The sequence below is a fragment of the Bubalus bubalis genome, chromosome 6 (assembly GCF_019923935.1).
Source record: "Bubalus bubalis isolate 160015118507 breed Murrah chromosome 6, NDDB_SH_1, whole genome shotgun sequence".
Lineage (NCBI taxonomy): Eukaryota > Metazoa > Chordata > Mammalia > Artiodactyla > Bovidae > Bubalus > Bubalus bubalis.
The window spans coordinates 17,395,116-17,407,220 of NC_059162.1; positions in this window are offsets into that span (position 1 = coordinate 17,395,116).

Here is a 12,105-nt window from a genome sequence, read left to right on the forward strand (position 1 = left end):
CAGTGAATATTCAGGGTTGATTTCCTTTGGCATTGAATGGTTGGATCTCCTTGCAGTCCACGGGACTCTCAAGAGTCTTCTCCAACACCACAGTTCAAAAGCATCAATTCTTCAGAGCTCAGCCTTCAAAGAGAAAAGGGAAAAGGGAGCCTTCTTGCACTATTGGTGGGAATGTAAACTGATACAGTCATTATGGAGAACAGTATCAAGATTCCCTAAGAAACTAGGGAATAAAACTACGAGATAACCCAGCAATCCCACTACTGGGCACATATGCTGAGGAAACCATAACTGAAAAGGACACATGTATCCCAATATTCATTGCAGCAATATTGACAATAGTCAGGACATGGAAGCAACCTAGATGGATGGGTAAAGAAGTTGAGGTACACGTATACAATGAAATATTACTCAACATTAAAAGGAATAAATTTAAGTCAATGCTGTGAGGTGGATGAAGTTAGAGTCTGTTATACAGAGTGAAGTAAGTCTGAAAGAGAAAAAGAAATATCATATATTGATGCATATATATATGGAATCTAGAAAAATGACATTGATGAACCTAGTTGCAAGGTAGCAAGAGAGATGCAGACATAGAGAACAGACTTGTCACAGTGGGGAAATGAGAGGATGGGATGAATTGAGAGAGGAACATGGAAACATATACATTGCCATACCTAAAATAGAAAGAAAGTGGGAATTTGCTGTATGACACAAGGAACTCAACCTGGTGCTCTGTGACAACTTAGAGAGATGGGATGGCGTGGGAGGTGGCAGGGAGGTTAAAGAGGGAGGAGACATATGGATACCTGGGGCTGATTGATGTTACTGTATGACGCCAGCACAACATTGTAAAGCAATAACCCTCCAACTAAAAATAAATAAATTTTTAAAAAGTTCAATGTAATGAATGTGTAGTATGTGTAGTTGCTATGCTGTGAATAGCAATGTCTACACATACATTTTTTTTCTTTCCAGAGAGTAGTTCAGTTCAGTTCAGTTCAGTCGCTCAGTCGTGTCTGACTCTTTGTGACCCCATGAATCGAAGCACGCCAGGCCTCCCCGTCCATCACCAACTCCCGTAGTTCACTCAGACTCATGTCCATTGAGTCAATGATGCCATCCAGCCATCTCATCCTCTGTCGTCCCCTTCTCCTCCTGCCCCCAATCCTTCCCAGCATCAGAGTCTTTTCCAATGAGTCAACTCTTCCCATGAGGTGGCCAAAGTACTGGAGTTTCAGCTTTAGCATCATTCTTTCCAAAGAAATCCCAGGGCTGATCTCCTTCAGAATGGACTGGTTGGATCTCCTTGCAGTCCCAGGGACTCTCAAGAGTCTTCTCCGACACCACAGTTCAAAAGCATCAATTCTTTGGCGTTCAGCCTTCTTCACAGTCCAACTCTCACATCCGTACATGACCACAGGAAAAACCATAGCCTTGACTAGACAGACCTTTGTTGGCAAAGGAATGTCTCTGCTTTTGAATATGCTATCGAGGTTGGTCATAACTTTCCTTCCAAGGAGTAAGTAATAATCAATTACCACCACAGTATTAACTACTGTATATCTTTAAATTAATTGGCCCATCATTCTTTCCATCTTTATATTAGATACAGTTTCCAATTGGAAATATAATTTCTGGTATCCTTGAAAAAGTGTCTCAGTAGAATCTGGTTGATCTGTAGGTTTCCCCAACACTTGTCACCCTAGGGCTTTCATTCTCTTATTACTCTCAATTATGTCCATAGCTTTTTTTGTTTATTTTGCATTTTGAGTCTTTCTTAATTTGGGGTTTTACCTTTGTTTTATTGGAGCAACACCTCAAGAAGCTATCAGAAAATATATTTGTGGAAATTATATTATTTTATTCATATTTGACTAATAGTATATGAGTATTTGACTCATATTTGACTAATAGTATACTAATAACTCTCTTGCTTAAACGAAAAGGACATCTTTTTTGGGTGTTAGTTCTAAAAGGTCTTGTAGGTCTATTTCTACTTCTGCTTTATTGACTATGCCAAAGCCTTTGGCTGTGTGGATCACCACAGGAAAAGGAGTAAGTCAAGGCTGTATATTGTCACCCTGCTTATTTAACTTATTTGCAGAGTACATCATGAGAAACACTGGGCTGGAAGAAACACAAGCTGGAATCAAGATTGCTGGGAGAAATATCAATAACCTCAGATATGCAGATGACACCACCCTTATGGCAGAAATTAAAGAGGAACTAAAAAGCCTCTTGATGAAAGTGAAAGTGGCAGTGAAAAAGTTGGCTTAGAGCTCAACATTCAGAAAATGAAGATCATGGCATCTGATCCTATCACTTCATGGGAAATTGATGGGGAAACAGTGGCTGACTTTACTTTTTTGGGCTCCAAAATCACAGCAGATGGTGACTGCAGCCATGAAATTAAAAGACACTCCTTGGAAGGAAAGTTAAGACCAACCTCGATAGCATATTCAAAAGCAGAGACATTACTTTGCCAACAAAGGTCCGTCTAGTGAAGGCTATGATTTTTCCTGTGGTCATGTATGGATGTGAGAGTTGGACTGTGAAGAAGGCTGAGCGCCAAAGAATTGATGCTTTTGAACTGTGGTGTTGGAGAAGACTCTTGAAAGTCCTTGGACTGCAAGGAGATCCAACCAGTCCATTCTGAAGGAGATCAGCCCTGGGATTTCTTTGGAAGGAATGATGCTAAAGCTGAAACTCCAGTACTTTGGCCACCTCATGTGAAGAGTTGACTCATTGGAAAAGACTCTGATACTCGGAAGGGTTGGGGGCAGGAGGAGAAGGGGACCACAGAGGATGAGATGGCTGGATGGCATCACTGACTCGATGGACATGAGTCTGAGTGAACTCCAGGAGTTGGTGATGGACAGGGGGGCCTGGCGTGCTGTGATTCATGGGGTCGCAGAGAGTCAGACACAACTGAGCAACTGAACTGAAACTAATAACATAACATTGTAGGTTCAAAAAATATTTTCTCTTGGAATTTTAGAGGCAGTGCTCTTTAACTCTTTGAGCATGCATATTTGCTGATGATATATTTTCTGCCTCATGACTTACTTAGCCTCTCTTCTACTCATTCTCCAGACAGTCAGCTTCTCTCCTAGATAACCACTATTACTAGTTTCTAAGTAAAATCTAGCAAACTCTCATGTAGATATTACATGATTTTCAGAGAGATTCAGAGATTTGGTTTGCTACAAATGCTTCCATTTGCAAAATGGAAAATATTCATTATATGAAAAATAATGCATTATTTAAAAAAAAATGAGGACCATTTGTCCTTAAGTCACTTTCTCTGTTATCAAGAACTAATTATCCCTCTTTCTAAGTCAGCAACCTCGTTAAGCACCTTTTTTTTTAAGAAAGACTAATCCTCCTTCAAATTACAAAACATAAGTGACAACCCACAGAATTTATTGGTAAAAATATCTTGGAATCCATTAGTAATTCATGGAGAACGAAAAGCAAGCATAAAATTATGTTGGCAGAACTGTTCTAAGTCACATATTCCTTAGATAATTCTCTTACTCCAGCAGGTACCACCTAGTTCCTAAGACTTCATCATGAAAAGAATGTTGTGAAAGCACCTAATCCATCCCCAGACATTGCTGTTCCTCCCAGGATTCCTGAAGGGCATCTGTTTCCTAATGGCGATCCTGGTTACTCCATTGTGCAATCTCAGAGGACTAGGCAGGAACAGTGGTCCTCATCTTGCTTCTCTGAGAGACTGAGAAAGAGATCAGGAGCAGGACTCAGTCTAAAGAAGTTCCTACCTCTTCAAACACCCAGGTTATGCCACTGATCTTTTTCTCAACTACATCAGCCCAGTCAAGATAGAAACAGAGCAGATGCTACACAGTCTTCTTTCAGGAAAGGGCACAACGCTTGAAATCTTCCCTCAGGCAGTGGAGAAGGAAGACCTCTGTTACTAGTAAAAAGATGTGGATTCTTCAAGTGCCTTCAAACTGACTCCTTCTAATTAGCAGTGATAACAGCTAGAAAGAAAGATAACAGCTAAGACCCAAGGCATGGGTGTTAGCAAGGGAGACCTTAGTCTACACAATGGGATTCTTTATAAGATCTAGAGCATTTTTGACATTATTGATCAGTTATTTTGAGTAGTTATTCATAATTATTAGTTTTTCTACCCTTTATAGCTGACATAAATAATTTTTAAATTTATTTTTAATTGAAAGATAATTGCTTTACTATGTTCTGTTGGTTTCTACCATGCAACAATGTGGATCAGCTCTAAGTACACATATATCTCCTCCACCGTGAGCCTCACTTCCACCCCAGTGCCCCCCATTCACCCCACTAGACTGTCACAGAACACGAGGCTGAACTCCCTGAGCTATAAAACAACTTTCCATCATCATCTATTCTGCACAGGGCAATGCCTGTATTTCAGTGCTACTCTCTCAATTCGTACCACCCTCTCCTTCCCTCGGTGTGCTCACAAGTTTGTTTTCTACATCGGCATTTCTATTCCTGCCCTTGAAAGAGGTTCATCAGGGCTATTTTTCTAGATTCCATACATATGTGTTAATATACAATATTTGTTTTTCTCTTTCTGACTTACCTCACTCTGTGTAAAAGGCTCTAGATTTGTCTATCTCAGTTCAACTGACTCAGATTTGTTCTTTTTATTGGCTGAGTAATATTTCATTGCATACATGTGCCACAACATCTTTATCCACTCATCTGTTGATTGACATCTAGGTTGCTTCCGTGTTCTGGCTATAGTGCTGCAATGAACACTAGGGTACACATGACTTTTTTGAATCACAATTTTCTCAGGGCATATGCTGGGCCATTTGGTAGTTTTACTACTAGTTTTTTAGTGAATCTCCACACTGTTCTCCATAGTGGCTGTATCAATTTACTTAAAAAAAAAAAAGTGTTACTGTGTTCAGTTCAGTTGAGTTCAGTCGCTCAGTCGTGTGCTCAGTCGTGTCCAACTCTTTGTGACCCCATGAATCGCAGCACGCCAGGCCTCCCTGTCCATCACCAACTCCCGGAGTTCACCCAGACTCACGTCCATCGAGTCGGTGATGCCATCCAGCCATCTCATCCTCTGTCGTCCCCTTCTCCTCCTGCCCTCAATCCCTCCCAGCATCAGAGTCTTTTCCAATGAGTCAACTCTTCACATGAGGTGGCCAAAGTACTGGAGTTTCAGAAGTGATATATCATTGTGATTTTGATTTGCATTTCCCTGGTGATTAGTAGTGATATTAAACTCCTTTTCATGTCCCTGTGGTTTTATATATATATATATATGTCTTCTTTAAAGAAAGCTCTATTGAAGTCCCTTACCTATTTAAAATTAAGATTGTTAATTTTTTTTCTATTATGTTGTAGGAGCTTCTTACATACTTTGGAAATTAACCCCTTATCATATATATGGGGCTCATATTTCCTTAAGCTTTGTAACCAGGAAGAGGTAATTTTGAATTTATGCTGGATCAGCTTCTGTGATTTTAACCCTCATCTTGCCACCCTTGTTATTGTAAGCATACATAATGGACTGCTTTTGAGAGATAACCTGAGCTGCCCACCTGTGAGGGACTGTAAGGAAGCAAATGTAACATATTCACCCACCTGAGGCTTGCCATACTAGGGGAAATTTGCAAGGTTTGAGTAGTCTTTTACTTTGTTTCCTTACCTCCACCCCATTTCTGACCCATAAAAGAATCTGGCAACCAGGCCCCAGCAAGATGATTACTTTGAGGCACTAGCTTGTCATTGTTTCAGCCAGTGGGTTCCCTAACAAAGTCCCTTTCTAGTCTAGACAGTGCCTATAGATGTCTGCATACCCAGGAATTCCCTCATAGCTCAGTCGGTAAAGAATCTGCCTGCAATGCAGGAGACTCAGGTTTGATTCCTGGGTGAAAAATGAAATTTTTCATTTCATTTTTCTCCTTTTCCTAGTCTAGACGCTTCATCTCAGATTCACTGCAGCGAGTGGAACAAGCTTGGACTTGGTAACAGACTATGTCATGTGCCTTATATTAGACATTTTGTGTTTTCCATAGCAAAATTTTAGGCAAGTATAGCTTTTGTCTCTAATTTATAACAGTGTTAGTAAGCTGATCTTCAGAGTGGTTTGGAAACATTTAATGTCACAAAGTACCAGTGCCTATAGATGTCTGCATACCCAGGGCACTCAAGGTCCCCCATGGAAGGCTTAGTGCTTAGTATTAGCTGAAGGGTTGCTGCGTTTCAACAAATTATACCAATAAATTCCTGACGGGTTCTATGTCACCCTTAGTTTATTTGTTTAGAGAAAAATATCCATGGATTGAATGGTGGGGTCAATGACTCGTGGAGCTTCATTCCCTGAGTATACTAAGAATTCTGAAAACATACTAAATGTCATAAAAAAAAAATGGCTGGATAGAGTCAATTGAATTAACTGCTGTAGGGTAAAGTGGCAAAGGATATTTGGGGAGTATTAGTGGAAAAGCTTCTTAATGGATACAGCCCAGACATTGAGTCAATTTTGAAGATAATGAGAAGAAAGGAATTTGGGTTTCTAGAAGACTACAAGTTGCTCATGGTCATACGGCTGCAGAGACCAGATCAGTGTATACATCTGCAAAAGTAGAGCTTCAGTAAAGCATCTCAACTTGTGACCTTATGGCCTGGAAAACTGAAGGATCAAATTTTCCTGTCGAAGTCCATGAATGGAGCCGTGTGAAAACACACCTGGCATGAGACTGCCAACACAAGAAACTAGAAAATTAGGAAAACAATATTGAACTTTGTGGCCCCAAGTCATTTAATTGTCAAGAAAAGGCTAGAGACCAGTGGGGCATGGTGAAAGGAAGGTGAGTTTAAAAAAACTGTGGGTAGTGGTTAAGATATGTGAAGTTAGTAAATCCCAGTCTCGACCATCAAGGGAAACAAAGCTGGGTGCTGGCAGGTGAAATGGAATAGGGAGGAAGTTTTACATAGCAGATTCTTGGGGGCTGGGGAGTGCAAGAATCACCAAGTCTGACAATGGAGGAGCAACAGTATTGTCAAAGAATTCCTCATATTTCCTAACCAGTGCATAACAAAGGCACAGGGAGTATGTAACAAGGTCTCCAGTGAATCACTCTGCACTTCCTGAGTGAAGGATAAAGAAGTCCATGGACAAGGGAGATTTGTGATATCAGTATGACTGGGGCATTGACTTTTGAGATTGCAAGCGTGTGGTATTTGGGGTGGGAAACAAGTGCACCGTGCCAGTCCTGGGATGCTGCCCCTGGTGGGGCTGCCGGGTCCTTATAAAAGGAGCCTCCTTCACAGTGCTGTCATTGTCGTGACCGTCGTAGGGATCTTTGGAGCCTCTGGTGAGCACAACTCTTAGAGATCTTTATGGAACTTGGGTGGTAGGGTTTAATTTGGGGGTAGAAGTGGCTTTAGTTGAAGCAATTAGTGCTCTTAATGGGAAAAAGAAGATAATGAGGGTTCAGGGGTAAATTTTTGGTATTTGGTCATGTATGCGATCTTAAGTGTGAGGAGAAAATGGAGTCAGAGGCATAGTCTTAACCTGAGAGAGAGTAGGGGGGATGAGCTACTGTGCTACAGCACAGCACACATTAGTTCCAGATGCCCCCTTCTCAGCATTCAGTCCCATTGAGTGCCTACTTTGGGCCTTTGCATTTCTCTCAGAAGCCCACAGTCAGGTCAGCTTGGCCAGCAACCAAGACCTCATGGGAGAAATAAGTAGGGATTTGTTTGGGGATTGGCTACAAGTTTATTATCCAGATTCTTCTTCAGAGTATGTTTGTATTCATACAACACCTGTGTAGGTAATTTTGTTTTAGAAAGAGGTAAAGGAGAGACTAACCAGAAAAGACTGAAGATGTGAGGGCAAGAGATACTAAAAAAGAAGGGTGAAGAAGCTGTAAAAAACCATTAAGACATTTTAGGAATCAAGAAGAGCCTTAGTGACGGGCGGGTTGTTGGCACAGCTAAATGTTCTACCAATCAGACTCTTTGCTAAGAATACTGTTGTCTGTTTCTATTTCAGATTCCTTGAGACCCAGGAAGGATGTCTCACCACCAGCATCCCCATCAGCATCAGCATCCGCATCAGCATCACCATCAGTGCAAGGAGCCCTGCCATCCACCTCCAAAAGTGTGCCCACCCAAGTGCCATGAGCCTTGCCCACCTCATCCATGCCCACCTCCACTGAGCCAAAAGAAATGCCCTCCTGGGCCACCATGCCCACCATGCAAGCAGAAGTGTTCACCCAAGTGGAAGTAACAGCACCATGATCCAGGCTCTTCCATTGTCCTCCCTTTGACCATGGTGATGGACTGCATCTTCCTTATCTTCCTCCTCAACCAACAGCTGACAGAGAAAAGGCTAACTCCCTGAAGCCAACACCACGTTGTTGGAAGAAGAGCAGCAGGATCATCGCTTCATCTCTCTTTGCCATTTGCCCATATGTAATCCGCGTTGTGATCTCTACCCCGTGAGCAATTAGTGTGTCTATTCTTTTGCTTCTCCAATAAAGCATATTCATAGCCCATTATGTATTTCTTTCTTTGTTTTTTTTTCTTTTTTTTTTGCATATAGTGTTTTTCATCTCTTTTGTCAGCTACAAGTATTCTTCTGAGTGTTCCTTTTAATTCCCATTGGATTACAGAATTAGATTTTTCCATCATTGAGTTCAGCTTTGCCTGAAATATGTCTTTTGGACTGGATTCATCAATGAATTCCTTCATTGACTTCAGACTTGTTTCTATCTTTCTATCTTGAAGACCCTGAAAAGAGTTGAATTCTCTCAGTCTCAGATTCTTTATTTGTAAAACCAGTAGGCAAGAATCTATTCAACTCCGTGTACTCATAGAGATTAATATATTCACAAATGTTTCCTAATTATTAACACATGCCAGGAAATCTCTTATGTGCTAGGGACATGAGGATGGTGACTAAAGTCCTTTTTCCATCTAAACTCTTCAAGAGATTTTGCACATGCACACACACACACTCGTGCACATACACGGCAAATAATAGTGATGCAGGGGGAATGTTAGAGACAACTGTGTAGAAAAGCTCTTCTGAAGTGGCTTTTAGGGCAAAGACTTGAGTGAAGAAAAGAGTGAGCCTCGAGTATCTGGGGTACACTGTACCAGTGAGAGGAGATGGCGAGTGCTGAGGCAGGGCAGAGTAACCGCAGGGAGAACAGTCATCAGAGAGACAATGTCTCCAAATGGGGTTGAAGACATTGGATCTGAAAGATGTATCAAAGATTTTGATAATTCATTCATAGTTTTCCAGCCATACTATGCTGAAGTTCAAAGTCCCAACTTTGTATGTAATTCTCTACTATCACATCTATTTTCTTTTAACTGAAAGTACATATGATCCTGTAAAGATAGTTTTTAAAAATGGTTAAAAGGACTAAGGAATATATGTATACACATAGCTGAGCACCAAAGAATTGATGCTTTTGCACTGTGGTGCTGGAGAAGACTCTTGCAACCCCTTGGACTGCAAGGAGATCCAAGCAGTCCATCCTAAATGATACCAGTCCTGGATGTTCATTGGAAGGACTGATGCTGAGGCTGAAACTCCAATACTTTGGCCACCTCATGCGAAGAGTTGACTCACTGGAAAAGACTCTGATGCTGGGAGGGATTGGGGCAGGAGGAAAAGGGGTCGACAGAGGATGATATGGCTGCATGGCATCACCGACTCGATGGACATGAATTTGGGTGAACTCCAGGAGTTGGTGATGAACAGGGAGGCCTGGCGTGCTGCGATTCATGGGGTCTCAAAGAGTCGGACACGACTGAGCGACTGAACTGAACTGAACTGATGGCTGATTCACGTTGAGGTTTGACAGAAAACAGCAAAATCCTGTAAAGCAAGTCTTCTTCAATAAAAATTAAATTAATTAAAAAAATTAATCCTTTTGCAAGGCAAAAATACATTTTATGAGAATGACGATATGAAAGGTAGGTCTATTATTAACAGTGTTCCCATCTTCTAGGGAAGTTGACTCCATTAAATTCTATCATGGTATAGTAACAAAATACATAAAGAATTTTATTGTTGTGTTTCCAACACTATAAATCACTGATTTTATTTTTAAGGGGGTGACTTTGTACTCTTGGATAGGGCTCTGGCCTAATATTATTGACACAATATCCTCCCCAATTTTGTCTTGAAGAAAAACAAGAAAAAGGAAAAGAAAAAATAAAATTTTGTTTGATTTCAGGAGAACTCGGCCAACACATTCAGAAAGTCCATAAAGCTTTGCTGTATGAAGTGGATAATCATAGACTGATCTCTTTATTGTCAAGAAACATGAAGTTAAGAAAAAGAACACTACCAACTCTTCAAAAGACCCAAGTTTCCTTATTAAATTGCGTCCCATAACTTCTCCACTAGAAGTGACCACAATCATGACTCCTAATAATCACTTTCTTGCTTTTTCTTTATGGTTTTTAAGCATCAGCATAGGAATATCTCTAAAAATTATAGTTAAGTTACTAGCTTTTTCACTATATAAATGGAATTATACTGTATATGGTATTTTTGTCTCTCATCTTTTTGTTGACACTATGTAGCTTTGGTTTATCCACTAGTGCATTTTAGTATATCATTGTATGGCTATACAGCACTTCATTTCTCTCCTTGTTGTACTATTGGTTGACTTCAAAGTTGTTTCCTTTTTGGAGCTGTGAGGAACACTAGACATTTTCCTCATGTCTGTTAGTGCACATGTTCACACATTTCTCTAGGGGATGTTCCCAGAAGTATCTCACTTCTACTTTTAAAGATGATGCCAAACTATTTTCCAAAGTACTGGCAACAATTCCAGACTCCTCCCAGAGGTGTTGTGTATTTGCTGCTTGTCCTGTGTCTTAATTAAATAGGTTGTCATTTCCACACTTTTGAAGGCTTTACCCATCAGGTTTGCATTTTTAATACCCTTTATTTAATGTTAGTGACTTTCAGAAGCTCTAAAAATAACTTTGTTGGCCATATGAAGGTATTTTCTTTGTAAAGTGACTGTTGTCCAGTTTTCTATTCACTGTGCTGTTTATGACTGACTTTATGAGTTATTTACATATTTTGGATACTGATTTTTAATAACAGTTAGCCTAACCCATGGCAGCTAAGATTTTCTCCTGTGTTTTCCTCTAGAAATTGTAGAATCTTAGATCTTATGTTGTAGTCTGTGATACAATTTGAGTTAATATTTATATGGTATTAGGTAAAGGCCAAGCTTCAATTATTCCTGTATCAGTATCCAACAGTTTGAGTACCATTTATTGACAAGGTTAATTTTCATCTGTTGAATTACCCAGACACCCTTGTTGAAAATCAGTTGACCATGTATGGTGTGGATCTATGTCTGGATGTTCTATTATTGCATTGATCTCTGTCTTTTCTTATGGCATAGCATCCTGTCTTAATTAGTGCAGCTCTATAATGCAATCCTGCAATTCATTCAGCAATTTTGATTTATCTTTAATTTATAGTTGAGAATTGCATAGATATAAAATCTGAGGCTGCTAGGCCATCAGCATAGTATGGCTGTCAGACTATGAATAAATAACGAAAATCATTACTAAATCTTTGGATCCCAACCTCTCTGACCCCATTTGGAGGCAGTGTCTCCTTGATCACTGTCCTTTCTGTGGTTAATTTCCTCTGCCTTAGCACTTTCCATCTCCTGTCATGTACAATGTATCCCAGATACACACAAAGCTCACTCACTCATTTCTTCACTCAGGTCATTGCCCAAAAAGCCACTTTGGAAGGGCTTTTCTCCAAATTTTCTCTAACATATACTCACGCAGAACCATTATTTGTCTTCTGCGTATGTTTATGTGTGTGTGTAAAATGCCCTCAAGAATTTATATGGACAAGGACATTGGTCACCATTATCATGTTCCTAGCATATAAGCGATGGCCTGGCGTGTATCAATAATTAGGAAACATTTGTGTATATATTAATTTCTATGAGTACACTGAATTGAATACATTCTTTCCTAATTTTCTCAGGTAAGGAAACTGAGGCTGAGAGAATTCAGTTCTTTTAAGGGTCCTACAAGGTAGATAGACACGTTTGAAACCAGTGA